General features: G+C 41.4%; 1 protein-coding gene and 1 long non-coding RNA gene across 3 annotated transcripts in view; one reads left to right on the top strand and one right to left on the bottom strand.

The window, feature by feature from the left end:
- Positions 1-17902, top strand: part of ankfn1 (ankyrin repeat and fibronectin type III domain containing 1) — a 140425-nt gene that overhangs the window by 56722 nt on the left and 65801 nt on the right. Inside the window, exon 1 of one of the 2 annotated variants that reach the window (XM_038269698.1) lies at positions 17399-17763. The exons of the other annotated variant lie outside the window; for it this stretch is intronic. The gene's annotated coding sequence lies outside the window, so the exon portion shown is untranslated. Of the gene's footprint in view, positions 1-17398; positions 17764-17902 lie in introns of those variants that run through there. 2 annotated transcript variants of the gene reach the window in all.
- LOC119772966 lies at positions 8250-9637 on the bottom strand. Its single transcript, XR_005279322.1, has 3 exons — positions 9479-9637; positions 8451-8537; positions 8250-8359 (listed from the first exon to the last, which is right to left on the bottom strand). It is a non-coding gene; the product is annotated as an uncharacterized LOC119772966 (long non-coding RNA).

Genomic DNA, 17902 nt, shown 5'->3' with positions numbered 1-17902 from the left:
ATTTTTCACGTCATCAATACCAAATTCAATCTAATTGGATGGGAATCTACGTTGCATTTGACGCACCACTACAAGATGAATCGACAGATTCGGCGGTATTCATTGGCGGCAAATCATTGCAGCTTGGTGGCGGTGGCGTTAGCATAGTAGCATGGACGACGAGATGATTGAAAATGAACACAACGGAGATCTAGTCCTATTGGCAGACATCCATTTAAAATGTAGGCAACGGCATGAAAAAAGTGGTTTCTACTTTTACTTTTATACTTTAAGTAAATTTACAAGCCTGTACTTTGTTACTTTTACTTGAGTAAAGAAGTTTAATCAGTACTTCCACTTTTACCAGAGTATTTTTTAACACAAGTATCTGTACTTTTACTCAAGTACTTTTGCCATCTCTGCCGGAAGCAGACGGACATTGCGAGCCCAAGACAGTTTGTGTGACTCCCTCATTCTGGAAAACAAATGTTGAAATGCATATGATGCAGTTAGAGGCAGCCAATTTGACAGTAAACGAAGGAAATAGAACCGCTGCACGTAACCTTGGAATCAACGAGTCAATGGTGAGACGTTGGAGACGCCAGCAGGAAGAATTGTCTCAATTCAGTTGTACTGAAATGTTAATAAACAGGAGCTTCCCCAAATCAGTTGCCTCTTTCCCGACAATCCTCTCTGTGCACAAACCATACGGTAATTAAACATAAAAAACCTGCGGCGTATAGTCCGAAAATTACTGTACACTCACACACATATATATATATATATTTCAGCACATTGCTTTTTCAAATGAGAAAAACAACAAATGCTTTTCCTGCAGACAGAAAACTGCTGGTTTTAGCAGCTAAATGCTGCAGAGGAGGCATTTTTACTGCCTGTCTCTGTGGGAGTGGGGAGTACCAAGATGGCAGCCAGAGGGTTCACTTTTTTCGGCTAGTCAGCAATCCAGTGAATAAATAGAGATCAGTGTCTATAGAAAGTATAAAACTCTGCCAAAATATAGCGCCACCTGCTGACCATCCTCCGCCTGCATTCCTTTAATGGAAACAAACCAGTTTAGATAAGAAAACCAGCAGCTGAAGTAGTGAGACACATCCAGACGGTCTGCAGGTGAATGTTTTCTTTCAGAATCAGTCATAATTCATTTTATTCCTGCATGAATCACTCCTGGGATTAAATTTAGTTTTTTAGTGTCGCTCTTTTATCCATAAGGCTTTAAATAAACTCAGCTCCTTTTATCTCAGCCAGTCGGATGGCGGCGGGTTTGTGAGGTGAATGGGCGTCCTTGCTTTTGTTGAAGGTAAATCAGTTCAGGAAGTGTGAAAGGTGTGTGAGGGCATTCGCAGAAAGCCTGAAGCGAGCTCACACACACCTGGCAGGGGTGAGAGCGCAGCGGGAAACAATGAGCAGCATCAGTCGTGACTGAAGTTTTGAGTCACGCCTTCATTAAAGCGCCGTTCTCTCTCTGCAGAGCTCCTTCTCCCCTCCCTCTCTTCCTCTCCTCTTCACTCATCTCAGGCTGCTGCACGTCTTCAAACCAAGGCTGCTGCTTCAGGTTGTTTCTCACAGCAGAATCGTTAGAAACATGACAGGGGCATGCTTGTGTCTAAAGGTTTATCCTTTAAAGCATCTATTAATCTTTCTGGGCCTCACTACCTTCAATATGTTCTGAAAAACAACTTTCAATATCAGCTTCTAAAGGCTGGTTTTTTTTTTTTTCCATGTCAGCTGCAGGGAATCTGTTCAAACGTGTTAATTTTGTCACTTAAGTCGTGTTTCTTACAGTCACAGTGAAGATGAGTGATGATGTGACACGTTTGCAGGGCTCTGCAGGCTGTTTGTCCTCTCTAGCTCAGCGCTCTGCTGTGTTTCAGGCTCACTTCAAACACCCGCTAAGATCCAAAGCAGCTGCAGGCGCTGGATTCGTAGACGTGTCTTAAAACGGGATTCCACCTCAGACCTGCTTTCAAACTGAAGCCGTCCGAGTTTGAAGCTCTGAGGATCACCTTATACCGCAGATTGTTTTTTATGGATCTTTAAAAAGGTTTCAAACTCATTTCTTTTAAGTCAACTTAAAGGTTCTCAAAATGTATTTTTAGAATATTATCTTAAAATAACATAATTGGATAATATGCACTTGAAATAAGACAATGCAATAATTTTTTTCTTATTTTAAATGTAGATTGTCTTGTTCTATTGGCAGAGAGTCTTACTTGCACTATAAAAAATATAACCTCAAATAAAAATATTTGACTTTACAGAATCTGAATTTAATCACTTATGACCTGATTATTTTACGTTGATGTAAACAATAATACTGAACTTGACCCAACTTCAAATCTTTGCTCAGTTCCAAAGGATTTTCTGAACATTTCAGTTGAACCAAACTAATATATTGAAACTGAACCAACCTAATGTTCTTACTTTTAACTAAATTAACATGAATTCATGTTTTTATTAATTTAAATATAACCAAACCTAGCATCCGTCGCTAACAGCCCTCCTGCTCTTTATAACATGGAGGCTCCAGCTGCCAGTGACGTCACGCCACATGATTGGCTGAACGTTGCCACATGATGTTGTTGTCTGGGCAACATAGTGGTTGCATAGACAACGATAATAACATCCCCCAGCGTCCATTAGCGTGTATAATGACCAATGAAATTTCACCTGATTGATAACAAAACTAAAAAAAATCTGTTTCTGGTGAACAAAGTAACTGTTAGACCGTGATATAAAGAGCTGGGTAGCGCTGCGGCTAGCTGTAGCTAACAGGTTAGCCTCTTTTAGCTCGGTCAGTTAGCCACATTAAGCTATGCTACTTTTAACTTTGTGTCAACAACAACCGTTAGTTTTCAAAAAGTAAAGTAATTGTTTTCTTTGTCTAAAATCTCTACCAAAGTCATTTTTTGAAGACGTCCCATTTGACCTCTGCCCTCAGATCTTAATAAAAAGAATAAAAATAAGCTGAGACTTTTTATCAACTTGTTAAAAAGCAGAGCTCAGTCTGTTTTAGAGCAGGATTTACCTTCAAAACTTTAATGATTGTTTTCTACTTTCAGCTGCTTTAGATCACAGATGAAATGTAAGATAATAGCAAATATTGGTATAATTTGTTGAGATTCCAGAAGAGATTTGATCCTTAGGAAACAGGTGCAACCCAGTTTGTCCGAATGGAGTTGCCATATGATGACGTCATAAGAAGGGGCGGGGCCCCAAGAAGATCTGGTACCTGCACCGGGTATTTAGTATTTAACTCGGGGGGGAAAAAACTCCAAACTTCAACAAGCGAGTGCTTTTGGCTAGCTAACGTTAGCGATTCATGGTCATAGCTTTATCAGTAAATGCGTAAACCCTCTCAGACATCAGATAGCTAACATTAACTAGTTAACAAGCCAGCTATAACAGTGATTATATGCAACTGCTTTGCTACTTGCATTAACTTATGGGTGAAATCCACCCAGGATGTAAAGACGACGAAAATGTCTCCTTGAACCCCAGTGGGCCTCAGCAGATGGCCGCTCACACTGAGCCTGGTTCTGCTGGAGGTTTCTTCCTGTTCAAAGGGAGTTTTTCCTCTCCACTGTCGCTACAAGCATGCTTAGTGTGAGGGATTGCTGAAGAGTCAATGAGTCGATGCAATCAGCTGGTTTTCCTTGGATAGAAAACTTTGAATCAATCTGACTGGATGATCTGGTGAACTGGAAAGTGACCTGAGATGACATGATGTGAATTGGCGCTATAGAAATAAACTGCATAGAATAGAATAAATATCTACATATTGAGAGAAATCAAAAACTTTGGTCCTTTTTACGTGTATTTAGTTCAGGTTAAATAAAACTTGATGTCTCAAAATCCAAAAAGAATGATTTACACAATCAAATCAATAATTTTATCCAGTTTTCAGTGACACGTTACACTTTGTTCAGTGAACCTCCTTAATTCAAGAACAAATGCACTTATTTAAAAAAAAAGACTTATTTAGAAGTCAATTTTTTTTGCAATGACGTTGAGGCTGAAACTTTTAGCGAAGATCTTCTTCATCTGCTGGATTTATGCTTCCTGAACTTTATGGTCTCCAACAGGACAAAAGAAAAACAAATCTTATCAAAGCAGAATGAGGAGGACGATGTATAAAGAATGTATAAAAACGTTGCGTTTTTTGTAGGTTTTCTTTGGTTGAATTATCTCTATAAAGGCCTCATGTCTACAAATAAACTGGATTGATATTGGATTGAAAACCTGAACCTGCATTAAAACCTCCAGCTCCAGTCTTTCTAAGTACCTGTGAGACGGACAAACAGAGGTGGAGCTGAACCTGAAGCAGGTGTGGAAGTCTGCAGATCTCAGGACTTTGTGAAAGAGATGTTCCTCAGGAGGAGCCAAGAGCCCCATGTTTCTAATTGGATCAGAGCAAAGACTGCTGGGAGTTTGCATCATCATCGTTATCATCTTCATCGTTGTCGTTCTAATAGATTCTCTCCTCTTCATCAAATGTTGATGCGTTCCAGATTCCTGCAGCTCGCAGCGTCAGGAAGCCAAAGATGCAGCGTCTCTGTGATTGATGCGAGTCATTTCCTCGCTGTCACCCTCCCACCCAGGAAAACTCCCACTCACTCGTAAACTCCCACCCCCCACACACACACTCTCACTCCATTGAAGCTGCATGTTCCCAGCTGAACTACAGAGTCGTGACTATGAGAGAGGCTGATCGGATCAAACGAACAGACGAGAGGAGCTGAAGAGCGGCGACTCATCCTCTTAGTCATTGTGTGTTGGTGCCGCTGCAGAGCTTCAGCGTCAGAACGACCTGCAAGCACACGGTGACTAACGCACTAACTGGATCACCAGCGGTGTTCTCAGGACGCTACAATGATGAAATCCTCATGCATTTCAGGAACCAGTGTTCTTATCTTCTGTCTTCACTTCCAGTCAGCATTAAGGCGGGTAATCTAGTAAATATAAACATTGGTCTGCAGAAGGAAGCTGCGGTAGCCGGACAAACTGGCAGATCCAGGTTCAGCCCACAGAAGAATCCAACAGCAGTCCAAAGACAGGCCAGGCAGACTAATGAGACAGGATCAGGCAATCAGAACACTACAGGAACGCTAGAGAACGCCAAAGGCTCAAGAATAATCTGGCACTGATGGCTGGGACCAAGGAGTTTAAATAGAAGCAGGAGCAGGTGGATCCGATGAGCTGTGATGAAGAACAGAGTTAGACAGGTGAATTCCAAAAAAGTTAAAAAGCAATCCACTGTTCTTTGTTTCCAAGTTTGAAGACGTTTCTCTTCCATCCAGGAAGCTTTTTCAATTCCAAATGTCAGAAATAGCGTTTAGTTCTAGGCTTTATCCAGCAGCCCAACAAAGCCTGGTTTTAGTTTAGAAAACATGCAAATCGGGGGTCGTTTGGGTTCTTTGATAGCCTGTAAAACCCATTATTGGTATTGTCTCTGAAAGGGGGGTTGTTAAAGGGAATTGTTTGCCTGGCTGAGCAGGCGAGGTGTTCTGGTCCACGCTATAAAAGCTTCCTGGATGGAACAGAAACGTCTTCAAACTTGGAAACAAAGTCCACTGGATCGTTTTTTTAACTTTTTTGGAAGGACTCTGACCTGGATGACTGCGAACCTTCAGCAGCATAGGCAGGTGAAAGAAATGAGCGCTCAATCCGGCCATCAGCACCAAGATCGTGATATTTCCAGACTGATGGACCGTAACAGTCATTGCTGATGTCTTACCATCCTCTGGAACCAATGTCTGGTTCCAAAGATCAAACTCTGGAAGCTTTTCTCATAACAGTCGTCGCACTGAAGTGGATAAATTAATAAATAAACCTAACAGCTGCTGAGTTGACCTCCTCCTAAGTCTAAAGAACAGCTCGTGTTTTCAGAAGGTCTCAGAGCTGTCAGCTTAAAAACACTTTTTTATTTTAAATGTTTTTATTTGGTCAGCAAATGCACCAATAAATTCATCCTCTTCTCAGTCGCTTTGGTTTTTCCGTCACCTTCAATCATCCGCAGAACTCTTCAGCAGCAGAAGACATAAAACATGTTAATTAGGTGTTAATGCTTTGCTCTAAGAGCAGGATTCATGTTTTCATAAAAACAATATTCCCCCTTAGGATCACAGAGTCATGTTTCCACTGAAGAGATCATTGAAACGTTTCTTCCTGTGGGTTTGTTCTCTGTAAAATCAGGGATGCAGAAAAATCCCTGAAAACATCAGTAAACATTTATGAAAGGCTGTTTAAGCGTTTCTGCTCCCTCCTCACCTGTTGCTTTGGGCACCATGGAAACAAAACGCTGCAGCCAATGAGCCGCTAGCTGCAGCTGAGCAGGATGCTCCATTGTTTCACATTTGAGATGTCAAAACAAATTATTGTCTGGTGGCTTCGCTCTTCCAGCTGGAGAGAAAACAAAACAGGGAAGGTTCCAGATTTAAGAGCAGAACCGTGTGAGAGGGAGGATCCTCAGGATCCCTGATTCTTCCTCATAAAACCAGTTTCTCCTCATCCTTTCATCCTGTTGCAGAAATTCAGCCCAAGCAGAAAGCAAAACACTGGAAAAAATAGATAAGTAATTTTTTCTCAAAATAACTGCATTTGTTATTGGATTGATGAGGTAAAAGACACATTTTGCCAATAGAACAAGGCAATTTACACCTAAAATAAGAAAACAGAATTGCATTGTCTTACTACAAGTGCATTATCTAATTATCTCATTTTAAGAGTAAATATACTCATTCCATTGGCAAACTATCTCATTTACCTGCTCAAATTAAGGATAAATACACTTATTTTAAGACATTTCTACTTATTTCCGGAGCGTTTTTCTAGTGAAGGTTTGGAACTGAGAGGAACAAGGAGACGCCGACAAAATGAAAGCAGCGTGATGATGGCGTCCATCATCAACCGTCCATGAACCTTCACTGTAAATCTACGATGATGTTCCAGCTCTACTGGTTCAGCTGCTTCAGTTATGACTCACCTAAAGCCGGGCGTACGCTGTACAATATTTTCAATCGTTGCACGCAGCTGTATGACGAAAGCGCAGAGTTTAAAAGTTCCCAGCTCACCATGTTTGTTCTCACGCTGTGCGTCCCGACGCTCTGATGCGATCTACCTGCTCACACTCTACGTCTAAAAACCAGGTGGGACTCAGCTGAGCAGAGGTGGAGCCAGAAAATCCTAATAGGGGTGGCCAGTTAATAACCAATGTACATTGAGGGGTGGCCGAAAGGCACCAGAACCTCAGGGTCAATCTACACTGTTTCAACAGGAATGAGCACAACATTCATAATTTCAAATTTTAAAAACAAGAGAAACTATACTTTCCTGCAGCCTTTGCTAACAACTAGAAATATATATTAAAACATACAGTGGAAAAAAATTCTTTCATGTTTGAGTTCTGGGGCGAACACGTTTTACATTGTCATTACCTACTTTTATCAATACTCATTCTGCAAAAAAAATAGTATTTAAATCTACTAATATCCACAATTAAGGAATTTTTAAGTAATTATCAAAGTAGTTATTAATCCATGATTTCACTGAAGACTCCTAGATGACTTGCAGAGGCATATCATTTTATCTTTACCCCAAATAATTAAAAATTTAGTTCTGAAAAGAGCAGGAATTCTGTATCGACAGTGGCGGATCTAGACTTTTATCCTTGGGGTAGCAAGGGGGTGGCCGAGTGTATTTTAGGGGGGCAATGGTTTATACTTAAAAATAGCAAAGTTTATGCACTAGCGTTAATGTCGCAGCAGAAAACACCAACCGTCTGTAAGCAATCGAGTGCTGTATACCTGTTCATGTCACGTTTAAATTATTATTCACTATCATTTATTTCTACATGGACTTACAGATGTTGGTCCTGTCTTATGTTCTTCTTTGACATGTCATGAGTAATGACTTATCATTCTTGTGTTATACTCTATATGTACACACACACACACACACACCCACACACCCACTTCTTTCAACATCAAACTTCCAGGGGCTACAGATGAAAGCCAACTAGTCTGTGGTTATCTTTGGTGCATAATTTACAAGTTAATTAAGGCTTATTGACCTTTCTTATATAAACCTTGTAAGCAGTAATTTGCAATCATATTTAAGTAGCCACATACTAAGCAGACAAAAGTTGCAATTTTGAGTACAATTTGTAGTTTATTTATGCACAAAATGAATATGGTACATTCTTCAACTCTCTGATAACAGAAACACAGATCAAAGATCCCACTCACCCAGCACACAAACTGTTTTCCCTACTACAATCAGGGAAGCACATCTTCAGGCTCTGGTTGCTCTGGGTCTGGGTCGTCGTCCTGCTCAGAAGCCTCAGAGCCTTCCTCAGAAGGAACTATATTGTGAAACAATAATAACAATGAAAATAATATAAATAAATAATGTTAATGTACTGACTGAACTTGGCATGTCTGACTTGCTCTGACCTGATGATGGTGGGCTGTGTTGTGCCTGACACTCCTCGGTAATGGTTCCAGGTTGGGACCTGTCATCGTCTCGGTCCACTCTCACACCTACATAGTAGAAAAATATTTATTTAATAGTATGATCAAAATCAACAACCATTGTCTAAAACTGAACATACAACAATAACCAACATTGATAATAATGTTTAACATAACTTAAAATGACTGAACTGAACATCTGAAATAATGTTAAATATAATTTAAAATAACTGAACATGTGACTGCTTCTGTATGTTCAAACCTGGCGATGATGACAGGCTGGATTCTGCCGGACTTTCCTGACTAGTCCCAGGATGAGGGCTGCCGGGGCTGCTGATCTGTTCTAAGCCTGATCTGTTTCTCTTAAAGTAGTTATAAATCGTGCCTCCCTGTCTTTTCATTGTCAACCGGGAAAAAAACGTTTTGTTACTTATCAAAGCAAAATGCAACATTTCGTGTCCAAAATGATGCACAAGGAAATTAATGAATACAGACTACATTTTTACAGCCTAGAAATATCAGAACACAACAATAATACATGTCTAGTGACTGCAATCTATCCATTCAATTAAGGTTTCAGCCTGCCATAACTTTACTGGCTAACTACATCGGTCGTGAATTATCTACGACTAGTAATGCCTTTCATGACATGGGCAAACGGTTCTGATCAAAGATATTGCTGGTTTCATAATTCAGAAGGTTCTAGACACGGACATTAAAAAAAATGAAATAGTTTCTGTTCTCGTCAGCAGTATTTTTAGCAGATGTGGGCATGAAATCACAGAAATTGACACTGAAACGCATCAATATCACCCACCTGCACCTGTCTGTTTACAGCCAGACTAGCTTCTAGCGGCCCTTCGTGAAAAGCAAGGGCTTGTCCTTAACATTCTGATTTATGAAACGGACATCAATTGAACAGAGGATGATCCTCATTGACTGAACTTATCAAACTCTTAGTTATTGAGCTTCTTTTATGAATATAATCTGTGGTTGTGCAACCTACTCACCGATATAAGTCAGTCGGTCCAAACGAGAATAAAATCCATCTCGAGAGCGCACAGCCTTTTCCCAAAGAATGTTGTTTGTTAACTAATGTTATGCTTGTTGCACTCGGTGGCTCCACAGCCGCTTTAGTTCTTCTTCTTTCACCCTAGATTCACGACTGGAAAGGGGCTGCATAGCGCATGCTGCATTGCGCCATCTACTGTACAGGAAGAACATCGCAGTCAAAGACTTCAGACGTGCAACTGTTTTAGCGGTGCCGTCAATCAGCTGGGGTGGCAGTTGGGGTAGCCAATCAGATTTCGGGGGAGTCAATTGCTCCCGTAGCCACCCCTATAGATCCGCCCCTGTGTATCGATCATCTTTGATGTTTGTAAATTTATGTGATTAATTCATCACAGTGTTTCTGTTGCCAAGTTGTTATTTATATATAGAAAAATAAAATTTTCAATAAGTTTTAACAAACTTCAGAGTATTACTACTGCCACCGTCTGTTTTAGAGGGAAAAAATGGTAGGGGTGGCCAATGATTGGCTAAGAGTGGCCATGGCCCCCCATCTAGCTCCGCCCCTGGCAGTGAGATGGCGCCACTCGGACTCGTCTCTCCGGAAGCCAGACGAGTAGAAGAGGAATCTGAAGCTCACTAGAGTAAAACGCGCTCCCTTCACTGCAAAAACGATCTAGTAATAAGTACAAAAAGTCTTGAATTAAGTGAACTTTACTCTTAATTTGAGCAGGTAAAAAAGATCATTTCCCAATGGAATGAGTATTTTTACTCTTACAATAAGATAATTAGATAATATGTACTTGAAATAAGACAATGCAGTTATTTTTTTCTTATTTTAAATTGTTTTGCTCCGTTGGCAAAGTGTCTCACTTACCTCCTCAATTCAAGAAAAAATTTACTTATTTTAAGAAAAAAATACTTATTTAGATTTAAATTTTTTTGCAGCGGTGGCAATTTCTGCTATTTTGTGCTGAAAGCTCTGAAAAGAAAAGGCGACGACGTATTTGGACAAAGTCATGGCTGAGCTAACATGGCTACTACGGTCTGGCAGTTTAACAGAAAGAACTCCATTTCAATCACAGTATGGATGAAGAATGTTGAGTAACCATTAAATTCCCAAACTGCTTGGTCAAATAAAAAGGAGCATTTGAACGATAACAGAGGAGCAGAATGAGGAGGAGGCTGTTTGAGGTTATGCAGGTCAGCGAGGGTGGTAGTTTTCCCCGTAACGACACTCTGCGCTGATTCAGGACGGTCAGGGGAAATGAACCGGGTGACAGTAAAACGCAGCTGGGATGTAGCCTTTCCACTGTGTGCAGAATTATTAGGCAAACGAGTATTTCAACCAAATCCTCCTTTTCATACATGTTGTTCTACTCCAGGCTGTATAGGCTTGGAAGCCAACTACCAATTAAGTAAAACAGGTGGTGAGCATCTCTGTAATGAGAAGGGGTGTGGCCTAATGACATCACACCCTATATAAGGTGTGCTTAAGTATTATATGTAAAGTCAAAAATTGTGAGATGTCTTTCAGAGGAGCAGCAGTTTGGAAATAACCAAGCTTTTGAAGCGCGATCATCGCACAATCAAGCGGTTCCTGGCAAATAGCCAACAGGGGCGCAAGAAGCGTGTTGAAAAAGAAGACACATAATAACTCCCCATGAATTGAGAAGGATGAAGCGTGAAGCTGCCAGGAAGCCATTAGCCACCAGTTGTTCCATATTTCAGAGCTGCAACATGTCTGGCTCAACCCTCAGGGACCTGGCCGAGGTAAGGAAAGCTGAAAAAAGGCCACATTTGAACGAGACGCACGAGACAAAACGTCAAGATTGGGCCAAGAAATCTCTGCAGACTGATTCCTCCAAGGTGTTTGGGTCTGATGGAATGAGAGAGAGTCTAGATGGGCCAGATGGATGGATGGGCACCAGGCTGGATCAGTAAAGGGCAGCAAGTTCCTTATCCACTCAGACGCCAGCAAGGTGGAGGTGGGGTAATGCTATGGGCTGCTATCATCAAAGATGAGCCTGTGGGACCTTTTTGGGTTGATGATGGAGTCAAGATCAACTCCCAGACCTACTGCCAGTTTCTGGAAGACACCTTCTTCAAACAGCGGAACAAGAAGAAGACGCCATCATTCCAGAAACACCTGATATTCCTGCAGGACGACGCTCCGTCACACGCATCAGAATACACCACAGCATGGCGGCCAGAAAAAGGCTAAAAGGAGGAAATAATGACACGGCCGCCTTGGTCACCTGATCTGAACCCCATGGAGAACCTGTGGTCCTTCATGAAAGGTGAGATCTACAGGGAGGGAAAACAGGGAGGCTGTGGAGGCTGCTGCACGCCATGAGGATCGCACACAGATCAAGACTCTGACGGAATCTATGGATGGAAGGATTTAGAGCGTCATGGTGGAGAAAGGAGGATAGATTGGTCACTGATGTGTTTAGTTTTTTTGAACGTTGCAAATGTTTTTTTCTGAATTTTGAGTTCTATTGGTTTACCTGGTGAAAATGAACAAGTGAGATGGTGATATATTTGTATTTTATTACATTGCCTTATAATTCTGCACAGTAATATTTACCTGCTCACACAGACATCCTCATAAAACGGCCAAATCTAATCCAAAAATATGAAACTTTGATATTAATGAGTATTTTGGGTTGATTTAGAAAACAATAATGAAAATAATCCAAATACAACTTGCCCAATAATTCTGCACACAGTGTGGAGCAAGGAACCCTAACCCTAATTACACAGAAATAAAGAATATTCAGATTTATTTATTTTTTTAATAGGCAACCATTAAAAGATTTAACTATTTGAAACACTGTTTTCCATTCGAGCATCATTCCTGCCCAGAGATTCACATTTCTCTGAAGCTCTGAGTTCGATTTAAGATTTTAATTAAACTTTATTTACCCAATTCAAACAATAGAATCAATTATTGATGTAAAACAAATGTCAGTTAAAAATCATTAAATGAGGAGCTTGTTAAACTGTAGTTAAACTGGGCAGGTGGGCTCTCCTCATCCTCCGCAGGAAGTCCAAGCGCTTCTGGGCCCTTTGGACCAGTGAGGTGGTGTTTCCAGTCCAGGTGAGGGTGTCTGTGATTTAGTCTTGTTCTTTCTATAAAAACGTGGAACACATTTTCAGACAGACCACAGAAAGGACAATCGTTTAAAACACTCGATTATTAATCGATAAAAACGATGGGACCGTGTGAAATCCTCCATCGGAGGTCACCAGTCCATTAAGTCCCCCACTGGGAGCTTTCCCCTGAAGCTTCTCTGTCCAGATGCAGACCGGCAGCTTCTGAAGATGTCTTTGGTTTATTGCTTTAGTGCAGATGTGCTAAAGATCTTTCTGCTCCATAATGGATTAAACCATTCTCTGTGGGACCAGGCTGGAGAGCAGAGGTCCACTTTGAAGCTCTGAGGTGAGGCTGATCTATAGGCTCCAGATATCACCTTTAGAGCCCAAATTTGTGGGGGGGGGGGGGGGGGGCGTTGGGTGTTAATTGATTAATTCCTTTCTTTGATAACAGAGTTTATAAGAAATTCCACCTTTTGTTGCATTTTAAAATAAGTCAGTGTTTATGATTAATAGGTTTGACAGTATGGACTTTATATGTTGGAGTTCCTCAGAGCTGTGTGTTTAGTCCTTTTATTTTTATCAGGAGAAATTAAGAAAAAAATGCTTTTTGCCAAAAATTCCAAGCATTATTAAATTAATAATTTATTAAATTAAAGAATCTGTTATGTTAAAAAAAACATGTTTGATTTAAACTTGACTTTGGGAGCCTTTTAGCAGATGATTGTCAGTGGATTTAAAATGTCATGTTGCTGAAATCCACACAGGAAGTTTCCAGAAACAAAGGAAATGAATGAAGAACTCAGAGCGTGTGTATCCTCCCACAGTGTGTCGCAGTCAGCTTCTCGCAGATATTTTTGACTTATGCCTGAAGGCTGTTTTATGCTCTGGAACCAGGTCCTCTGCGTTTGTGTTGCAGTTAAAGCAGATAAGCCCCGCCCCTTCTGTAGACACTCTGCTGCACCTCTCCAGAATTGTAGGTGACCAAAGACAGGAGGCCTCTGATTGGTCAAATCTACATCCGCTCTACACTATGCGTATTTTCTGTTTGGTTCCTCACCGGCTTGTTTTGTTAGTCTGACCGCCATTGTGGAAAACGACTGGAGAAGATGGAGCAGCTAGCAGAGCGAGGTGCGTGACAACGCTGGGAGCCTTTTTCCACCTGGATCTCCCATCTTTTTGGCCCTCATGTCCCTCCGTTGTCGCACAACAGCTTGCCCCCACTCCCTCACCGCCTCGACCGTATCTAGACCCACAGCTAGTTCCTGATTGGCCCTCTGGCGTTGTGGCGTGGAATAACATAATTCAATATTGGGCTTAAATCCAAAATATCTGCGACAAGCTCACTGTGACACACAGGAGGATAACCAGGTCTTAATGTTGAAGCGTGGTCTGTGCTATGTTATTCCACAACACTGCAAGATGGCCTATCAGGAACTAGCTAGGATTGTGGGCTTCCGTGTGTCGGTTTGACGAGCTTTGATTTAGTTTCATAAAACTTTGAGTGGTTTAAATTTAGTAACAGTAAAGATAGGAACTTCATGTAGCTTCACCTTATGCTGCATCATTCTAGTTACTGATGAAATATCAGATGCTTTGGCTTTAAAGAAAAAGTCTGGTCTGCAAAGAATAATCAATGGATCATTATTTATATCTAAAACCAATATGTTCGCGATTTAATTAATTTTCGTTGCGATCTCTGAGTCTGGGAGCGGCCATTTTTGCCCAAATATAGTAGCCCCTCCCTCCTGCCATCTTCCAGCAGTGACGTCACGGTGCGGTAAGCCTAGCGCCATTCTCCCCGCTTTCCAAGCTAAATCAATGGGAACTACTAGACACATCTGCAATCAACAACAATTATTGAAGATTTCCAGAGGACTTCACCATTGAAATTCACCAGAGCTATAGTGAAACTGACAATGCCCACGTGCATGGCAGCTGGATGCTGGAATACATCGGGTAAAAGTGGAAAAAAAGTTATTCCACCTTTCTGATTCCTGATCCTCCACGGACGGGTTGGTCGTTGGATCGCCAACTTGAAGAGGGAGGATTTGCCATCGAACTTCTGGCCAGAGAAAAAACCCGTAATATGTAGCCGACATTTGGAAGAAGAATGTTTTCAAGATGACTTGGATAATAGCGCGTTGTGACAAACACCAGATACAGCACTGGGACTTGATCAACAGCCGATACCGCACCATGACAATGTCACTAACCAGTAGGTGGCAGTAGTGTTCTTTGACAAACATGGATGCCTCCAGTAAAGCACATTCACATGGAAATTACTCTGAATTAAAAACACTGATCATTTATTGAACAGGATGGAATCATTTCATATTCAAAGGACTTTCAGAAGATTGGATTCTGAATATGAGCGACTTGTCCTTTAAATCCCATGTCTGTGGGGGGGTAGTCCTTCATTTATGAAGGACTTACATGATTAAACCATCTTCCACTTTGCTTCTCCTGCTGCTACCTCTGTTAGCCCCCCATCTAAGGCCAAAGGACGGTCCTGCTTCCGTCTTCCCTCACATGAAGCAGGTGCAGCAGCCGATAAGAAGGACAGGCTCCCGTCCAGCTTCCAGGCCTTTGTCTGGACTGGACTCATAAACGGGGACAAAGGGCAGCCATTTCCAGACCCTGGAGGAGGATGGGTTGACCCCTTTAAGGGGGACCCCATAAACCCAAACATCCAGCCCCCCTCTACCCAACCTGGCCTTATGTGAGGGAAGTTAAAGCTGCCTGCAGGGTTCTGGTCCAGCTAAATGTCCTGCTCAAAGCGGCCGTTAACTGACCTTCTGTCACTTCGTCAGTCTTTCAGCTTTAGAGCTGGAGGAACATGCAAACCAATGCTTTTACTCCACTGATGGACTAAGTCAGTCAGGGGCCCAAAGCAGAGAACAGGCCCTGTTCTCTTTCACTGTTTGGCTGGATTATCTCTAACATCATAAATCTATTTCTAACTTATTTTCTTAGGTTGTCTCTTTATTTGATTTTCATCCATCTCTGTTGAAACGACGTTTCTGTTCCTCATGTTTTACTCTCATTAATCTGATTAGTTTTCTGTTAATTTCCTGCCTTCATAAAGAACTTTTATTATTGATTTTATAAATAAAACATTTGCAGCATAATATCTTTCCTCATGTCTAAAACTACTGTAAGTTTTATGGTTATCTAAGATTAATTTTTGCTGCATTAAGAGAGCTAAACCGCGTTTATTTTAATGAAAAAGCCATTTTCTGAACAGAAACACATTTATCTTGAATTCTTCTGATTATGTTTTGGTTCCAATTCCTGATGTCTAAATGTATTCCTAAATATTCAGAAAGTGAAAACTAGGTTCAGACATTTAGTGATATTCTTTGGATCTTCCTCTGCTTTTTGTCCACCAGCACAATGTCCAGTTGGTTTTCCTCTACCATTCTGGAGATACTATCTCATTATTTTGAGATAGCAACTGAAAATAATGATATTATTTATTTATTTATTTATTTTTAACAGAGTGGTGGAAACGGTATTCCATAATATGGTGATAAATAAAAGAAACAGAGAAGCCTGATGGAGCTCCTGAGCTAAAATGTTGTTTAGCGACACTTTGATGCAATATTCAGTGAAATCAGATGTTTTCCGTTACGTTCAGGAAATGTCCGACTCTGGTTGAGGACTTCATGTCTGCAGTAAGACTGAGACCTCAGAGCTCCAGTAGTAATTCATATGAAAGCAGGTTCCACTGGTTCTTCTTTCCCAAAGAACTTCAGAACAAACATTCCCAGGAAGGCTGAGAGGTCGGAGCAGGACGGCTCCACGCTGCTCCTCTGTTCAGATTTATCTCCTGAATCTTCATCCAAACCTGTTTCTGTCTGCGGGCAAAATGCTGACAAGTGGTACGATTTTTAGTTATTTTTCATTTTTTCATGCAGTACAATCGGCCATGTTTATCATAACCGGCTGAGTGGAAATCCGGTTCCCTGGATGAATGAGAATTTACGCAGGAACTTTCCTGGATTAGAAATTTAACTTCTGATTTTCAAAGATTTTGTGAAAAAACCGATCTGTGGGATTTCCTTCATCACCTTTCATTTTATTGTTCGAAGGTTTGGACCTTTGGGGTCGATACTGACAGAAAAAAGAAAAGAGAAAGAAGAACCAAACTCACTTCAAGCCTCTGAGTTTTCAGCAGTGGCGGTTCTAGACCAAATGGCCAAGAAGGGGACCAGCAGGGGGGCCGGCATGTTTTGATAGGGGAGCAGAAAGCATGAAATAAAAAAACAGGACAAAGGATTCAAATATATATTAGAATGAAGTATAAATTCTAATCAATTAGGTTTAACTAAAATTCTATGTCTAATTAGGTCAATATACAAATCTATAATTTAGGAATTTTACATATTTTTGACCTTTTGACATTTAAGATTTTTGACATGATAAGATAAAACTACCATGTTCTATAAAATATGAATTAGAACTCAAGAAAAACTAATAAATTCAGCTGTAAAAAATTTTTTTTTTAAACATTTATCAGATGAAAACTGGGATCTTATCTCATTCCCACTGAAGCTATCATCTTACTGTTTTTAAATAATTAGTAAAACAGAATTTGTAAAGAAAATAACTGAAATAGATGCAGAGGATGAATCAGTAACCGGTCTGTTCCAGCTCAGATTATCAGTAGAATTTCTTTGAGTATGTCTTCATAACAGGAACTACAGGGACACTGGCCCCCGTTGGCCCCTGTCTAGAACCGCCCCTGGTTTTCAGTGTTTCTGCTGCTTCGAGCTGCTTCTGTTTTTCCCTCATGTGTCTCTGCTGCTGCAGCATCCTCTCCCTCCACTGGAGCATCGCTGATCTCGCCTCCCCTCTCTCTGCCCCCTTTTGTTGGCAGCCTTCTCACTCCGCCGCCCCTCCTCCATCTCTCTCGGCTCCCTGTGTGTGTCCGAGTGTGTGAGAGTGTGTGTGCGTGCCGATGCGCTCGCCGGTGAACAGGTGTTTCAGCCCGAGCTCCAAAGTACGGAGCAGATAGATGCAGTCGTTTCTACCCTGGACCTGCCAGAGGTCCTTCTCTTCCTGCAGAGATGATCCGGAGCATCGGGGAACCGCACAGGGTGCCTCGTTTGGAGAGGTTTAACCCGGCGCAGGCGCCTGGAACGCTGCCATAAACCCCCTGCCGGTGTTCCTGCTGGTTCCTACTGTGAGTATAGGAGCCCTGAGGAAGTTGGAGAGGATTTAAGCTGGAATCAAAGAGTCTGTGTTAAACTCATGAGCTGGAGCCGGACCCTCAGAGGAACCGGAGTCTAGGAAGATCCAAAGCTGTCATTCTGGTGTTTATT

This window comes from Cyprinodon tularosa, unplaced genomic scaffold (assembly GCF_016077235.1).
Source record: "Cyprinodon tularosa strain WSP-4 unplaced genomic scaffold, ASM1607723v1 ctg736, whole genome shotgun sequence".
Taxonomy (NCBI): domain Eukaryota; kingdom Metazoa; phylum Chordata; class Actinopteri; order Cyprinodontiformes; family Cyprinodontidae; genus Cyprinodon; species Cyprinodon tularosa.
The sequence above is the reverse complement of the archived record's forward strand: the minus strand, read 5'-3'. Positions and strand labels throughout refer to the sequence as shown.